Raw genomic sequence first — 16291 nt, forward strand, 5'->3', positions numbered from 1 at the left:
CATCAAATTCTACAGAGCTGTAAATTTTGTGTTATCATTACTTATATATCGCCAACATACTGTGCAGAGCTGTACAATATCTGTTAATATAATTTATATATCGCCATCATATTCCACAGCGCTGTACAATATCTGTTACTATTATTATTATTATTTATATATAGTCACCATATTCTGCAGCGCTGTATAATGTGTGTTATTATTATTGATTTATATAGCGCCATCAAATTCCGTAGCGCTGTACAATGTGTGTTATTATTATTGATTTACCGTATTGGCTCGGATATAGGCCGCCCCCTTATATAGGCCGCACCCTAAAAGTTTGGTGCTTTTTTAAAGAAAAAGTTTTTTTTCTTTAAAAAAGCACCAAAAAAAACATGCTGCCACTCTGTCCCCCCCCCGAGATATGCTGCCACTGTCCTCCCTCCCCGAGATACGCTGCCACTGTCCTCCCTCCCCGAGATACGCTGCCGCTGTCCTCCCTCCCCGAGATACGCTGCCGCTGTCCTCCCTCCCCGAGATACGCTGCCGCTGTCCTCCCTCCCCGAGATCCGCTGCCGCTGTCCTCCCTCCCCGAGATCCGCTGCCGCTGTCCTCCCTCCCCGCGATACGCTGCCGCTGTCCTCCCTCCCCGCGATACGCTGCCGCTGTCGCTGTCCTCCTCTGCCCCCCCCCTCCTCGACTTACCGGAGCAGACTCCCGGGTGTCTTGCGGGGCCGGCGAGGGACATCTACGCAATACGCGTATGCAACTTCCGGTACCGGAAGTTGCATGCGCGTATTGCGTAAATGTCTCCCGCCGGCCCCGCAAGACACCCGGGAGTCTGCTCCGGTAAGTCGAGGAGGGGGGGGCAGAGGTAAAACGCTTAGATAACCTCCCGTGCCGGCACCCCCCCCCCCGTGGGAAGTGCTGGCAGGGGAGGCTGTCTGAGCGTATCGGGGAGAAGGATGCAGGTCCCCTGCACCGCTGCGGGGGATCTGTATCTTAACCCCGCTGCCTGCCCGGCGCCCGGGACTGCATGTCCCGGGCGTCGGGCGCTAGAGCCCGAATATAGGCCGCACCCCCACTTTAAAAACTTAAAGTGGGGGAAAAAAGTGCGGCCTATATTCGAGCCAATACGGTATATAGAGCCACCACATTCCTTAGCGCTGTACAATGCGTGTTATTATTATTTCTTATATATCTCCATCCTACTCTGCAGCGCTGTAGAATGTGTTATTATTATTAGTTATATAGCACCATCATATTCCACAACTCTGTACAATGTGTGTTTTTATTATTCATATAGTGCCATCCTATTCTGCAGCACTGTAAAATGTGTTATTATTATTGATTAATATAGCGCCAACATAATCCGCAGCCAGGGGAAGGCTGGCAGCCTAAGTCCTGGGGGGCAAGTCAAGTGAAGTGGCTCCGCCCCCTCGCACTCACCTTTCACCCCTCACACTGCTCCCATCACTATGCGGCCATCAGACTGCTGGAAAACTTATCTAAACGGCCGCTGGGTGCTGATGCCACCGGCCAGAGCTACTTTAATCCTTTTTTTATTTATTTAATACGCTGGATCGACTTGCCATATTAAAAATAAATAAAGTATTAAAGTAGCGCCGGCCGGCGGCATCAGCACCCAGCGGCCGTTTAGATTAGATTTCTATCAGTCCGCAGCACTGTACAATGTTGTATGATTATTGGTATTGATTTATATAGCGCCATCATATACCGTCGCATTGTACAATGTGTTATTATTATTATTGATTTATATTTCGTCATCATATTCTTCAGCACTGTATAATGTGTATTATTATTTTTTATTTATATAGCACCATCATACTGACATTTTGTAAAAGCAAGTGTTGCTATAAAGGGAATAAGGTCAATAAATTAATCACAAATAAACGTCAAAAAGAAAACAGCAAAGAGGTTAATCACTAAAATTATAGATACTGATAAAAAAGTTATGAACCCTGATAAAATTGGCTTACGTTTTTGAAAATTTTAGCAAACTCTGTACAATCTCCTATCAATACTTCACCGAGGAATATTTTAAAGATAAAAATGGGATGAAAATTATAGTTCAGTCGTTGATTCATTCAAACCAAGTAGGTTTCGGTGAATAATAGAAGAGTATTAGACACGTTAGACTTCAGCCTTTGACAGATTCAGATGGAATCTCTTCTTAAAATCTCTAGAAACCTTTGGATTTAATGCTAGAATGATAGTCGCTATAGGCTTTATATACAATCCCTACTGCTACAGTAACGAGAACAGGTTTCTCCTCATCACCACTCTTATATATTGTCTCATTGGGACCCTTGGCCATCTTGAATAGAGAAAACCCAAGCATTAAATGCTTCACTACTGCACACAGGGAGCCTTTATGCCGATGATATACTAATCGCCAAGGGAAAGAAATAGTGAAAGCTATAGACGAATACGCCATATATTCAGAATACAAGCTCCATTTAGAAAAACATTCCAAACCATGTGAAATGCAAATTGATAAACAAACTTTGTTTTCACCGGGGCTAAAGATGACATTAAACACTTAGGAATAAATATGTTAAATAAGTGGTGGAGGATAACTTCCTACCACAACTACAACAAACTAATAAAAATCTGAAAGAGTGGAAAACGCTGGAGATTAACGGTGAGGAAAAATAAATTCTATTAAAGCCAATAATCTCCCAAAATTTACATATCTTATTCAGATGATCTCTTGTTTCTAAACCCTGATTAAAACTATTACAAACAGCATTCTCTAAATGTATTTTATTAGGTAGAAAAGCGTGATATAAAATATTATAATGCTAGCAGGTTGGTCCATGCTCTCATTACCCAAAAATACAAAGTAGAGATGTGACAGATGGCCCCATATATAGCTGGATATCGCTAGTATTAAAAATGTACTCACTTTGTATGGCATCCTGATAAAACTAATGCCTCAATGCTAGATACGGTTTCAACTCTTTAGTCTTAAGCAATATATTAAAATTCTGGTTCAGGAAAGTGTTCCAATTTGGAAAATAGGGTGATTTCATCTCAACTAATCGGGATACTTGCTAAAAATATAATCGATTTTAACATTACAATGAGAGAGGGTGCGTGAGAGGAAATGTGGGCTTCTGACAATGAATTTGTTTCTGAATTTAAATTGGCCCACCGGAAACAAGCAAAAGGTATTCTTACCTAACACTCCCTGAACCTGAGAAAAAAAAGGCTAGAGTTATTATTAGGCTTTTACCCATTGTTGCCCAAATCAGGATGTTTTCAGTCGTTTTAGGTTTTTCGGCATCCGCTACGCTCTTCCTCTGTATGTCTCCGTGTTTGAGGAGCTGCGTGTTATTGGTGTGATTGTTAATATTTGTGTTTTGCCCAAAGATCAGTAATACATGTGTTAGAGAGAGCTACATATATGTTTTCTCTGGAAGATGAATAGTGTATGTGTGTTACAGAGAGCTGTCGTTGTGTCTGTGTGCAGGAGTGTCTGTGTGTCAGAACTATGACATCATAAGACATGAGAGTTGCTGGAGATCAGCCTGCTGGAAAGCAAAAAAACAATCTCCCACGAGGCAGATAAATAGCTAAAACTGTATTAAAGATTGTAATGTGTATTTTTGTGTAATAAATAGTTTTATGAATTCCCGGCTGTTGTGTGTTTATTACCGGGTTTGTGTTAAGTGTATAAGCGGAGAGAGGACGATGCTCACTGGTAAAATGTCTTTTTTTTGAACGGGTTCTGAAAACTAGAGACATAACGGATTTTGTTAAACTGTCACACTGTGTGCGGAGGAACCGCGGTCAGCACGCATCTATCCTAAATCGTCTTAAAAAACATCGGGTTTTTTTGTTTGTTTTAACTTTATTTAAAATCCTCCATGTTAAATAAAGTAAAAAAAAACACTATATTTAACATGGAGGATGTTAAATAAAGTTAAAATACAAACAAAAAAAACAATGTTTTAATTTAAGTCCCGGACAGGCACCCCTGTTGCCATGGCGCCCTGTGCTGCCGCACAGGTCACACACCCCTAAGGCCGGCCCTGTTCCAATGGATGTGCCTCATATAGTAGGAAATATGTTCTTCGTGCTGGGTTATTATGTTACAAGGTCCTGTGGCTTTCTCTTTAGCAGTGATGGTTTTCTGTCTGGGCGTCCTGTGCTGTCTGCCAGGAAACCACTTCTGAATGTCCTGTCTGTACGTTAGTTTCATATGTTTTCTAAAGCAATGATATGAGGCTCACCAAACACACACGACATGAATGTCACGTATCCACAACAATGCTGACTAGTGTTAGCATCTATGGTTTTATCTAAAATGTAGTTAATATCTCATTGAATGGGAAGGGACCTTTTGGAAGGAATTTGGAGACTCCTCTATGTTGTGTCTCTTCAATTGTGGGTCGGGAAATGCAAATATTTTAAACATGAAGCGACCATGGAACATTAGAATGAATCAAATGAATCGATTTTGAAAGACAGGGACCTTTTGGAAATAACCATGGACCACCCTGGTTCTTGTAAGACCCATATCATAGAGGAGCAGGAGCTTGTGGGGGTTCACCTATTTTGAAAAATTAACAGTGTTTGAGGTGCAGCACATAGATGCATGAAAACGAAATTGAAGTGTTTGAGAAAAAAGGAACCGGAGGACTGTCTGGTCCACTTATTTTGAATGTGACCCAGCATCCCCAAGCACAAGACGAAGCCATGAGCTAGAGGAGCCTAACGGAAGGATAATAATCTCACACAATACGGATGGAAAGAAAAAAATACCCAAAGCTGCAAAGAAGGGGGGTGATTTGGAAATAACCTTGGTAGCAGAATGTACGAAAAAATATAAGAATTAGAAGATTAGATTGAACTAGAATATTATTGTCACCCGTGTTCTAATAGTGTATATATAGTGATAAAATAGATCAGCTAACAGTAATACTGCGCAACAGGCCCAACAAAATGTATTTCCCTTAAGAACCATAATGATTACATTCCGATTTTCTAACAGAAGTATAAATCTTATAGTTTGCTCAGTATCAGCAGTGATTTATTCTTTAAAACTTGGTGCATTGCACCTACTGTGTCTCACGCATCATTCTGACAACTCCCAGCTCCAAAGGTTCCAGGCACTATTTATAATTTTACAGATATCGGGATAAAGTAGCGCTCACAGCCAAACTGTAGCCACGCGTACCCGCATGTCTGCATTGCTGGCGTGCTAATACACATTCCACATATTCACTGTTCTTCCAACTGGATTCAGCGCTGCTCGCACTTTCTAGTCCAAGTCATATTGCATGCAAGTTAGAGGTATCCTGCTTTAAGTATCTGTGGTGCTCCGAATCAGTAATTGTTGGTTTTGTGACATAAATTCCTGTTGTGGTGATACTGGCTGGCACCTCTGTGCCCTGCAGGGGTTTCTTTGCATCATGCGGGGGTTTCTTTTCTTTGCCGTACGGGGGTTTCTATTCCTACTGGCCACCTAAATCCTAAACTAAATGACTACATTTCTGTGCTTCTCCCTTTCACGTGATCTCTCTAATCATCCCGACAAGCAGCCCACTGCAGGGGTGGCAAGGACCAATTTCAATGTTATTTAAATAAATATCTGAATTTTGTGTTTAGTTCAGCAAAATTTGCTGGAGCTCTATAAATAGAATGCAATAGTAATAAAAACATGCATTTTAATTGTTTCATGCTTACCTTAATTTACCTTTTATTGCTTAATTTAGCTTTGTTCCCCCACTCGCAAATATTTGTCGTTAGCAAAAAGGCATACTATAGCTTCAAGACGTTTTCTTGGTATTTTTAAGCACATTTTTTGAATTTCCATAACAAAGGAAAAGCAGTACATAGCATTAAAGTGGTATTTGAACTGTGAGAACACGCTATCAGCTACCAACACAACCCACAGATTCAACACCCCTTTCTCCGATAATTGACTTGATGTGGAGCAGCAGAACTCCCAACAACTCTCGAATTGTGGTATTGCCACTCCATAATTTAGGGTCACCCCCAAGTGTTACCGGGTCTTTCAGAGAAGGGAAGAACCCAATCCACCCCCGTTACCTACAGGAAGGTTAGGGAAGGAGGACAGGAACTTTCCTTCAAGACATTTTCTAATCTCATACAAAAAATAGATGGTTCCAGTTCTGTTCCATAAGTAACTTGACCTGCTTCAGAATATGCTCCAGTAACTATAAACTTATTGGCTATTACTTGGACACTGTAGACAGCTATTTTAACGTACAAACCCAAAAACTGCAGCTTATAAAATTATGTAGCTCCTTAAAATGTTTGTGGTATCCCCCTTACAAATCTCCAGAATCCCCTCATATGTATTTGCCTCTTTGCCTGCCTGCTATTTTCTGTGCGGGGGATATTTTCGTCGGAACACATCTATTTGCACGTGATATACTTCTTACCAGTCACCTCCAGCGCTGGTTTAGTTAAGGCTGTGGGTGAGGATCTATTGAGACCTCTGCATGCATGTGTGGTCACATTGATTTCAGTGGGAGCGCTTTCCTACCAATGATTGACTACTTCCAGCCCTTCACAGAACATATGCATTCATTAAAACTCAAAACAGTAGAAATTCACAGGGAAAAATGCAGAAAATAATAGTTTAATCTAAGTAGAAATTCAAATAACACATTAAACGTGTCATGTCTAGATATGTTCAATTTAATAGTTCATTGCATTCAAACTTACAACTGATAAATGGTCCAGATTGCATATATTTAATAATGTGTTATATGACAATGTGTATAATAGTAAATGGAACAGATGCATCAATAAATATTTTAAGATTACATTGTAGGAGTGTAAAAAAAGCATGGCGTTTCTTTCTATTTACTGCCATCTAGTGGAGCAGTGTAGTATTGTACACAAATATTCAGGGCTGGGTTGGGGTGGCACCTATGTTGCTGTATGCTGTAAAATGCTAGTAATACTTTGTGCTACATTATATACTAACTGTTGCTATTATTGAAACAATATCATTATGCAGCAGAACGATCTATAAAGGTATCCATTTCTTATTTACTGAAGATAGTAAAAGTCTCACTTTAATGTAGAAGACAACTCATAGGTTTATTCACTAACTTGATCATGCATTATGAAGGGCCGTCAGCATCCACAGAAATGTACTATGTGGGAGGGATATTAGCCCTGCACAAGGGGTAGCCTGCATTACCCACTCAATGGTTGGGCATCAGAAGCATAAGGTGGAGTTTTGTAAGAGCTAATATTTTGCCATGCTCATAAAAAATTGTAACAGCAAGCAGGTGCTTCCATATAAATTGGTTTGACAACTGCTTCGAGCCCCCAGCAGTCCAAGGGGCACCTTTTAGGATAAAGTGACACAAAGCAAGTGTAATGAAGATTACTCATGGAGTTATATCACTGTAATAGAAATGTATGGTCATAAATATTGCGCATGTGAGTTTATGAATAATTATTATTTTCATTACTATTGTTGATGGGACCCAGGACCCCTTTTTTCTTTAGGATGCTGAAAATCTAGAACCACCCCTGTGGAACGGATCTGTTTCTCACTGTCTCTCAGTGTTTCTGAAGGTGTGAGAAATGTGTGGTGCTGGGAAATGAGATCATGTCTTGTCATGGGAAGGCTGGCAGCATTTAGCCCAGGGGGGCATATCCAGCCGGAAGGATACTATAATAAGACAGCTCAAAAGTGATCTAGCAGAGAATGTGCTCAATGTGTGCTATCCAACCCTGTCCAAAATACATTTTCAGAAATTTACATTTTCAGGTAATATACAGAAAACTCATAAAAGGTGCAGCAAATGGATCTGGTCATCTCATTACTCTACAACATCCTAACGGTTATGTGTAGAATTGCAATGATCAAAATTTAGAAATGCTTTGGGAAATGGCCCAAAATCTCAGAGCAGCCCAAGGGCAATTTCCCCCCTGCACCCCTTGACAGCCCTCCTGTATGATCCAGAGCTGCCACCCAGAAAACTCCCCAGAGGTTGTGAGGCAACAGGAGTGGCACTGATGGCAGGCAGATCCCTCACAGCCATCCCTGGTATTTATGTGGCCTTGTCAGAGCATTTCCAGGGGGCTTCTGTGAAAAGCCAACCCCAGACAGCTTCTGTTGCAGGAAGGACTTATGTAAAGCATCATGGAAAGGTGTTTGGTTGCTGATTTCTTTACTGCTTGAGATTTCTTTACTTTTCATCCTGCTTGTGGTAGCAGAGGATTTCACCGAATGTAAAGAACAAGCAATTGTGACCCAAGACCTTGTAGGACTCAATCCATGGCCTCCCCAATACAGACCATGCTGGAAATGTTTACAAAGTACCCTTTCCAGAACAAGTACATGTAGTGTAAAGCTAAAAAAACACCAAAGGTTATGCTTGTGATGGTCAATATCCCTCCAGAATTTGTAGGGTATATCCAACCTTCTGATATACACCTCAGCAGAAAAAAAACAAAACTGTGAAGGATGCATGAACAATCCTATTTCTGGAAAATGGAGTTTTGCCAAGTTGAAAAATATTGTCTTTGGAATAACTTTACATTATGCTGAGAAGGAGAATATTGTCGACCTTGAAAAACAGAACGACCCAAAGTCTATGAGAAACCATTTGTAATGCCGATTAGCCTGACCACCATATACCTGCCTAGGAACATGTTAAAGACTTGATTTAACACAATTGTCCATGGGGTGGGTTTATCTGCAGATAGGTGGGCAGACTGAATGGGGCAAAAACAAACAAAAACACCCATGTGAGAGCACATCAACTCACGGAACAAAGTATACAGAAAATACATTTTCCTAAGAAGCTGGTGACATTTAATACTAATCTTCTTACCAACAACAAAAGTAAAAAACATTAAGTTGTAAGTATAAGAAGGCTCCCTTGCGCTTATCTTACTGATGGAATTACACTTTTACTGTAGTATGGAAAAGTTTCTGTGTTGTTTTTTTATGATATTGAGAAAATAAAATAAAATGATAGACTTGTTAAAATAAATTTGTTTCATGTGGTATGAAGCACATTTTAAATAATATACTTTCAAATGGATAAAACCCCATATTTGGCGTTTTGAGAAAAACAAACGCCATGGGCATCCTTTAGTATGTAAACAGCTCCTTCTAATTGCAGCCAGGGGAGCAGCAGTAACCTTATAACCGAACCTGGCCAGAAACTGATCTAAGTCCAAAGATAACGTGGACGTTATTTCCAAAACCAACAAACAATGGCTATGAGACTTCTTTAACAAAGGCTTGGCCTAAAGTCCAGTTCCCCCCGGGGTTCCTACTGTGCCCAGTCCTAATAACGCACTTTCCCCCCTGTCCTTCCAACTCTATGGATCGTTGGAATTGTTTTGATGCAGTAATAAGCCCTGTATGAATTGTTTTTCCTCTCTTTTTGAAAAGGTAGTCACGCAGCATAAAATCTGCCTTATAAGCACCAGATCATTTGGAGCCAACATACAGTCTTATCCAAAACAGAATCGCTTCAAAGAATCAAAAGATAGAATCAGCACTTTAAAGCAACTTATCCATAAATGGAAAATTCACGCTAAATCTTTCACCAGAGGAGAAATATATGTTGCGTGGCAATTGTTGACCATGTTCCAGGTTTATACATACTTGAATGCCTCAGAAAGTTCTTGCAATTAAATAGTTAACCAACAATTAATTTATAGCACATTATCTTGTACAAAGCTCAAACAAGTTCCCAAAGAGCTGTAGCCTTGAAAACAGCAGATTTTCATCTAGATGAAGGCTTCCAGCCAGAACGAGGTTCCATTCAGTGGAAAATGTTGCAGTTTCCCATAAAAGATTAGCAACTATCCGTGGGGTCCTATGTCCCATATCCCCCGAGGAGTCATGCGCACAAACAAAGCGATAGGGGTCTATTCATACAGCAGGAAAACAAGCTCTGCCACATATCGCTATTCATTCAACAGCCCTTGCGTTCTCCATTATAATGAAAGACAATTACTGGAGGCTCGTAGTTTGTAGGTTCAGCTCAATATATTGCCAACCCGACAAAAGCATTTGGAAATACATATGGGGTTCTCTTACTTAAATACATTAATTACACTGTCTAGTATCTTGAGCAAATGAGTACATCGGTCTTTGTTTTTCTTTCCATTGAAGGTTTAATCACATAAAAACATTACAGAAAGCCTTAAGAAGCTTTTTCTGCTTCTATGGCAACAACCTATAAGTGCTTGCTTTTGTGCCCCAAATATTCCTGGCACAATGAATGAGGGGAGGGGGTGTTAAATATAACAGATCCATTAACTAAAATCAAGTATGTTATTGTATTTTCTTTGATCTGGGCACTAATTCATTGCATATCATCATTGGTTTTGGTTTCTTTAAATTACATTTATTTATAGACCACCAGATTCTGTTGCGGGATTGCAATATGACGACGTAAAGAATAACACTAACATTGACAATATACAAGTGGACAATAACATTTACAAATGTGAAGACAGATGGAGAAGAGGGCCCTGCTCTTCCGAGCTCCGTCTGGGCCTGCTGGCCACGGCTATTCTTTGTGACTCGTGTTAGAATGTCCTCTTCTGTCTGCTGTTATGGGAAGTAGCAGTTTACTTTCCTGGAAGAAAGGAACCGGTTTTCTGACGTCATCAAAGTTTATTTCCCATCCAAATGAAGGGTATACCACGGGAACGTCTCGTTCTGGGTCTGCACGATTAACTTATAATTGCCTTATTGTTATTATTAAGTTGCTGATTATTGTTGTTTGGTTGAGGCAGCCTTTGTAAGAGTAGAGTGAGGAGAAAGAAGGAACATTTAGGAAGGAAACAGATGCAGTAACATGGGGTAAAATCCTTAAATGTAACTAAATATCTGTAAAAAAGAAAAAAAAAAAACCCACACACATTGAAAAACGAAAGCTACAAGCTATAAGTAATTCTTATGCCTCAACATAGGGTCGATCATCGATTAACCCCAACACAGTACCTTGTTGGGTTTCTGTTATGTTCCCACTAAAAGCTTTACAATAGTTTGTAAGATTACACATATATACTATGTTTGCACGTGATTAGAATTTTTATAATGTTGTACTATGTCAAATGATCCAAAAAATAGCTTAGTTTTTATAGAGATTTTATATTTCCTGATGGAAATTAAGGAGAAAATAAACAGAAACCCAGGCAGGATTAATATTGGACTTGTAGCGGGGCTGTACATGACTTGAATAATTTCCTTTCATAGTTAGTGTTGATGTCTCTGCTGCAGAACATTCACACTGGATTAAGTTTTTGGAGCTGTTGTAAGTAGCGATGCTGGCTTCTTATGAAAGGAACATATGCATGGGAATCCAAGCAGACGTACGCACAGCTGGTATTCTTTCTATAGGTTGAATTGTGGAACCCTAGATAGCTGTTATAAGCGAGTTTCCCCTGGGAGACTCTTTACAGAAAGTATTATCACATTACATTTCTTTCTTCAGTCTGAATTGATACAAGTAAAAAAAAAGCAAAAAATCTTTAAAAAGACAAATATTACAAATGTAACTTACTAAGCTAAATAAGAAGTGATAGTTCAATTATACTCCTGTGTACTTTTCAAAATGATTTCACAAATATATCCTCCCAATTTATTCTGGGGAGTCCTCGTGCAACTAAAAACATCCTTGTACATACAGTTAACTCCCTTTGGCTATCTGTCTCGGGTAGAACAAGTGCCCAGTATTCTGCTGTTTCAAAAGAATAGAAATTCCACATTAATGGAGGTTTATTCACTAAAGGGAGAGTTGACAGGAGAGTTGTGGTTTCACCTTGTTTAATTCACTATATATATTATGAAGGGGCAACACCTGTAACCTTAAGTAAAGAAGTCAAATTTCTTCTAGGTCTCCTCGCCTATTGAATTATGCATTTTGCAGGGCCTGCTCAGGAGAGGCCTGTCAATGTTGGCCCTTGATAATGAGTGGAAAAACAAGGAAGTTGAAACCAACAATGTGAGTTTCTCCAGCCACTTGGAAGATTTTAGTTGGATGGGGACTCCCCGGGATGCCATCATATAAAAGTGTTAGTAAATAAGTGCAGCAGACTTTACTACCATCTCTACTAACATAATACTTTGAGTAATTGTTTCCTGCTTATACGTCACCCTTTTTTATTGGCATGAGCTATTGACATTGATTTTTTTCCAGGACACACGTATCATTCACATGCTGCCAATTCCCTTTAAAAAATTAATTTCATCATGAATTAAACCATGTCAAAACTAGTGATGTTCTCATGGCAGGTAGTGTCCATAATAACCAGTTTTACAGATTAGGGTTCAAATGGAATACAGTTAGCAGTAAACTCAGACCCACTGGCGTAACTACAAGGGTAGCAGCGGTCTCAGTTGCATTGGCCCCGGTGCGACCCCTGCGACCCCTCTCTCCGTGCCAATTCAAAATAATTTAGAAAGGGCCCATCCGACCTGGATCGTTGTGTGACCCCACGGTGAAACCAAGGCTGCTCGCACAGTGTGTACACAAGCAGCCAGAGGGAAGCCTGCAGGAGCGGTGGGAAGTATGCAGGGGCGGGAGGTGGGATATATATATATATATGTGTGTACTTGTGTGTGTGAGCATGCATGTGCACTTGTGTGTGAACATGGATGTGTACTTGTGTGTGTTTGATCATGGATGCGTACTTGTGTGTGTGTGTGATCATGGATGTGTACATGTGTGTGTCTTTTACGTGTGTGTGTTTCCATGGATGTGTAGGTGTCTGTGTGTGATCATGGATGTGGACTTGTGTGTGAGCATGGATGTGGACTTGTGTGTCATCATGGATGTGTATATATGTGTGTGAGCATGGGTGTGTACTTTGTGTGTGTGTGTGTGAGCATGGATGTGTACTTGTGTGTGACAATGGATGTGTACCTGTATGTGAAAATGGATGTGTACTTGTGTGTTTGTATGAATATGGATGTGTAATTGTATGTGTATGAGCATGGTGTAAGTGGGGTAAGATCAAGTGTGTGTAGTGCATATGAGTAAGTGTGTAATTTGTGTAAGTGTGTTTACATACGTTGTATGTTGGAAGAGGGCAAGGGACAAAGAAGGCACAGGCCAGTTGTGTGGGGCAATGATGGCACAGACCTGCTGTTGAAGATTAGGGGCCTGGGGGCGATGTTTCGCACCAGGACCCAGTGGTTTCTAGTTATACCCCTGGTCAGAACATACACGGAACTCCAAAAGATATGTAAAGTAGCGAGATTATTCACGATCAAACACAGGTAAGAGAATTGGTATATGCAGGACACAGGGCTGACCTTTTTGATCTCTCTCCTTCAACATATCTCATCTTTATTTAATGCATATATTTGCAAGGACACATTAGACAGAACTTTTGCTTAAGGTTTACCCTTAAACCCTACTAGGCATTGGCAAGTCAAGTAAGAAAATAAATATTAATCCAAAGATTACCGCAGAGACATAAGTATTAGACTTTATTTAACAAATATAATTCTGGTTTTGCCCTGTTTTGCAGCAATTCACAACCTGCCTCCATCTGGTTCTCTCATTCTTCCTTAAAGCCCCTTACTTTACTTTTTCTAAAAATATTCCTTCTTTATTCTCCGTTTCTTTATTTTCATGCTCATTTACATATCTATTATTTGTAGAAAGCGACTAATTATCTCCGGCCCTTTTGTTCTTAGTTCTTTGCAGATGACCTAATTAGCTTTCTTTCTTTAGTACCTTTTTTTCATAAATTAGCTGCTTCATTCGTATCCAGAAGACAGGTCAGACCTGCTCTACTTCCCACTCTGATTATATAAGTAGACATTTTTGTAACTCCATTGAACCCGAAGTTAATCTTTGCTTCAAACTATTTCAGCGTATTTAGTCAAAATGTGTAAGAGTGTAACAGATTGGGTGTAAAAGCCAGGAATGAAACCACATGAAGGTCACAGCTAAAATGTAATACGAACAGGATTGTGTTATAGATATCCGGACATATCCAACCGGAGAGCTATATGCCTATCCCATGCATGTTTAAATTCACTTACTGTGCTAACATCTGCCAGTTCTGCTGAGAGGCTGTTCCACTTGTCTCCTACCCTAAGCCTCCTTTTATTACATCTAAGTCTCTGACCCTCTAGTTCTAGATAATGATCTCTTGTTCTAACATTTCTCATCCTTTGAAATGAACTTCCCTCCTGTATTTTGTTAAATTCATTTAATTATTGAAAAGTTTCTATCACCCCCCCTCTCCAAGCTATACCTATTGAGGTCTCTCAGTCTTTCCTGATTTTTTTTTTATCCCCAAACAATTCACAATTTTAGTAGCGCTCCTCTGAACTCCGATGTATCAATGTCCCTCTGGAGATGGGGTCTTCAGAACGTTACACAATGGGGACTGACCAGAGATCTCTTCATTCTACTAATGCCTCTTGCTATAAAACCCAGCACCCTGCTTGCTTTTTCGGATGCTTTATTGCATTGCCTACTTACATTTAGTTCCTCAGCACAGCATTGAGGGAACTGTGCTAAGTTCCCCCAATACTATATTTTGCCTTGGATTTTTTTTTTAGGTTTCAAGTGCATTATTTTACATTTATCAACATTAAAAAATAATATTTAGAAGGGTCAATACTTTTAATATACCATCAGTGATATTACTCAGGGTATGAAAGGACTTTTCCTTGGTCACCTCCTCTTTGTTATATGGATAGAAGGTACTGCACTGTTAAATTATAAGAAAAGCAGGTCCCACCGAGATTTGAACTCGGATCGCTGGATTCAGAGTCCAGAGTGCTAACCATTACACCATGGAACCGCACATGAGTGTAAGTGCTAGGTGGTGTCACACACCAACCCCCCCCTCACCATTTAGTCTTTTGACCGAGTGACTGACATAACAGACCAGCTGCTGCTATCTAGACACCTAGATTTAAGTAAGGCATTTGACACTGTCCCCTAATGAAAATAAATTGCAGTCTTTGGGCTTGGATGCCAGAATAGTTTAATGGATAAGGCAATGGTTGAGTGATAGATGGCAGAAGGCTGTAGTTAATTGCTTATATTCAGAGGTAGGACTTATTACTCGTGGGGTACTTCACTGTTCAGTATTGGGATATATACTTCTAATATTTTTATTAGTGAAAGAAGGTCTTAAGGGTATGTCTTTTTGCAGATGATACAAAGATCTGCAACAGGGTAGACATTCCAGGTGGAACAACTCAAATGGCGAATGACTTAAGTAAATTGTTGGAGTGTGGCAGCGGCAGTTTAATATTGATAAATGTAAAATAAAGCATTTGAGACTCAAAAATCCCAAGGCAGAATATAGCTTTGGGGGCAGTGTACTGTTAGTAACAACGGAAGAGGGGGACTTGGAAGTAATTATTTATGATCACTTAAAGGTAAACAGAGAACGCAATAAAGCATCTCAAAAAGCGAGCAGGGTGATGGGTTTTATAGCAAGAGGCGTTAGTAGCAGAAAGAGAGAGGTGTTTATGCTTCTTTACAGATCTCTGGTCAAACCTCACCTAGAGTATTGCGTACAGTTCTGGAGACCCCATCTACAAATTGGAGAGAGTTCAGAGGAAGAATGGTAAGTGGTCTGCAGGACAGAAATTATTAAGGATCTTAATATGTATAACTTGGAAGAAAGAAGAGAGAGGAGATTGAACAGAAACATTTAAATACTTAAAAGGATTCAAAGTACAGGAGGGAAGCTTATCTGAAAGGAGGAGTAGTGTTAGAACAAGAGGTCATGGTCTAAAACTAGAGGGTCAGAGGCCGTTGAATACCTTTTTTCTATCTTGCAAGGAGCCTGGCCAGGATTCCTTTTTACACTGTTTTTTAAACTTTTTTTTATTTCAAAACAAATTACACCAAAAAGAAGTTGCCTTCCTTTGTGATGCAATTTTCGCAACATCGTACTAACGTTTTCCCAGAAGTCAACATCAACTTTCCTTCTGACGGTTGCATCTTGAATTTCTTTGCAACAGGAGGTGATGGATGCTTCCACTGCATACTCTGCCGCTTGCTTTCAGCCTTGTATTGGTGAACCCATGTTTCATTACAGAAAATCATCACCTTCTTCACGATAACGGGCCATGTGTCGAGAACAAACGTCTAAACATTTGCGCTTATGCTCCTTTGTATATGTAAACTACCATTTAAAAGTTTGGGGTCACTTTCCTTGTTCTAAAAAAAAATTCACAAATGCATCAGAAATCCATTAGTACCAATTGAGCATTGTTTAAACACAGCAGCCTACCTCAGTATTGTTGATGACCATGTCCATCCCTTTATGAGCACAGTGT

The 16291-nt window shown here is 40.0% G+C and overlaps 1 non-coding gene across 1 annotated transcript; it reads right to left on the bottom strand.

Moving 5' to 3' along the window:
* Positions 1 to 14724: 14724 nt before the first annotated feature.
* Positions 14725 to 14796, bottom strand: TRNAQ-CUG (transfer RNA glutamine (anticodon CUG)). Its single transcript has one exon. It is a non-coding gene; the product is annotated as a tRNA-Gln (tRNA).
* Positions 14797 to 16291: the final 1495 nt, after the last annotated feature.

Source organism: Spea bombifrons, chromosome 1, assembly GCF_027358695.1.
Source record: "Spea bombifrons isolate aSpeBom1 chromosome 1, aSpeBom1.2.pri, whole genome shotgun sequence".
NCBI classification, from domain to species: domain Eukaryota; kingdom Metazoa; phylum Chordata; class Amphibia; order Anura; family Pelobatidae; genus Spea; species Spea bombifrons.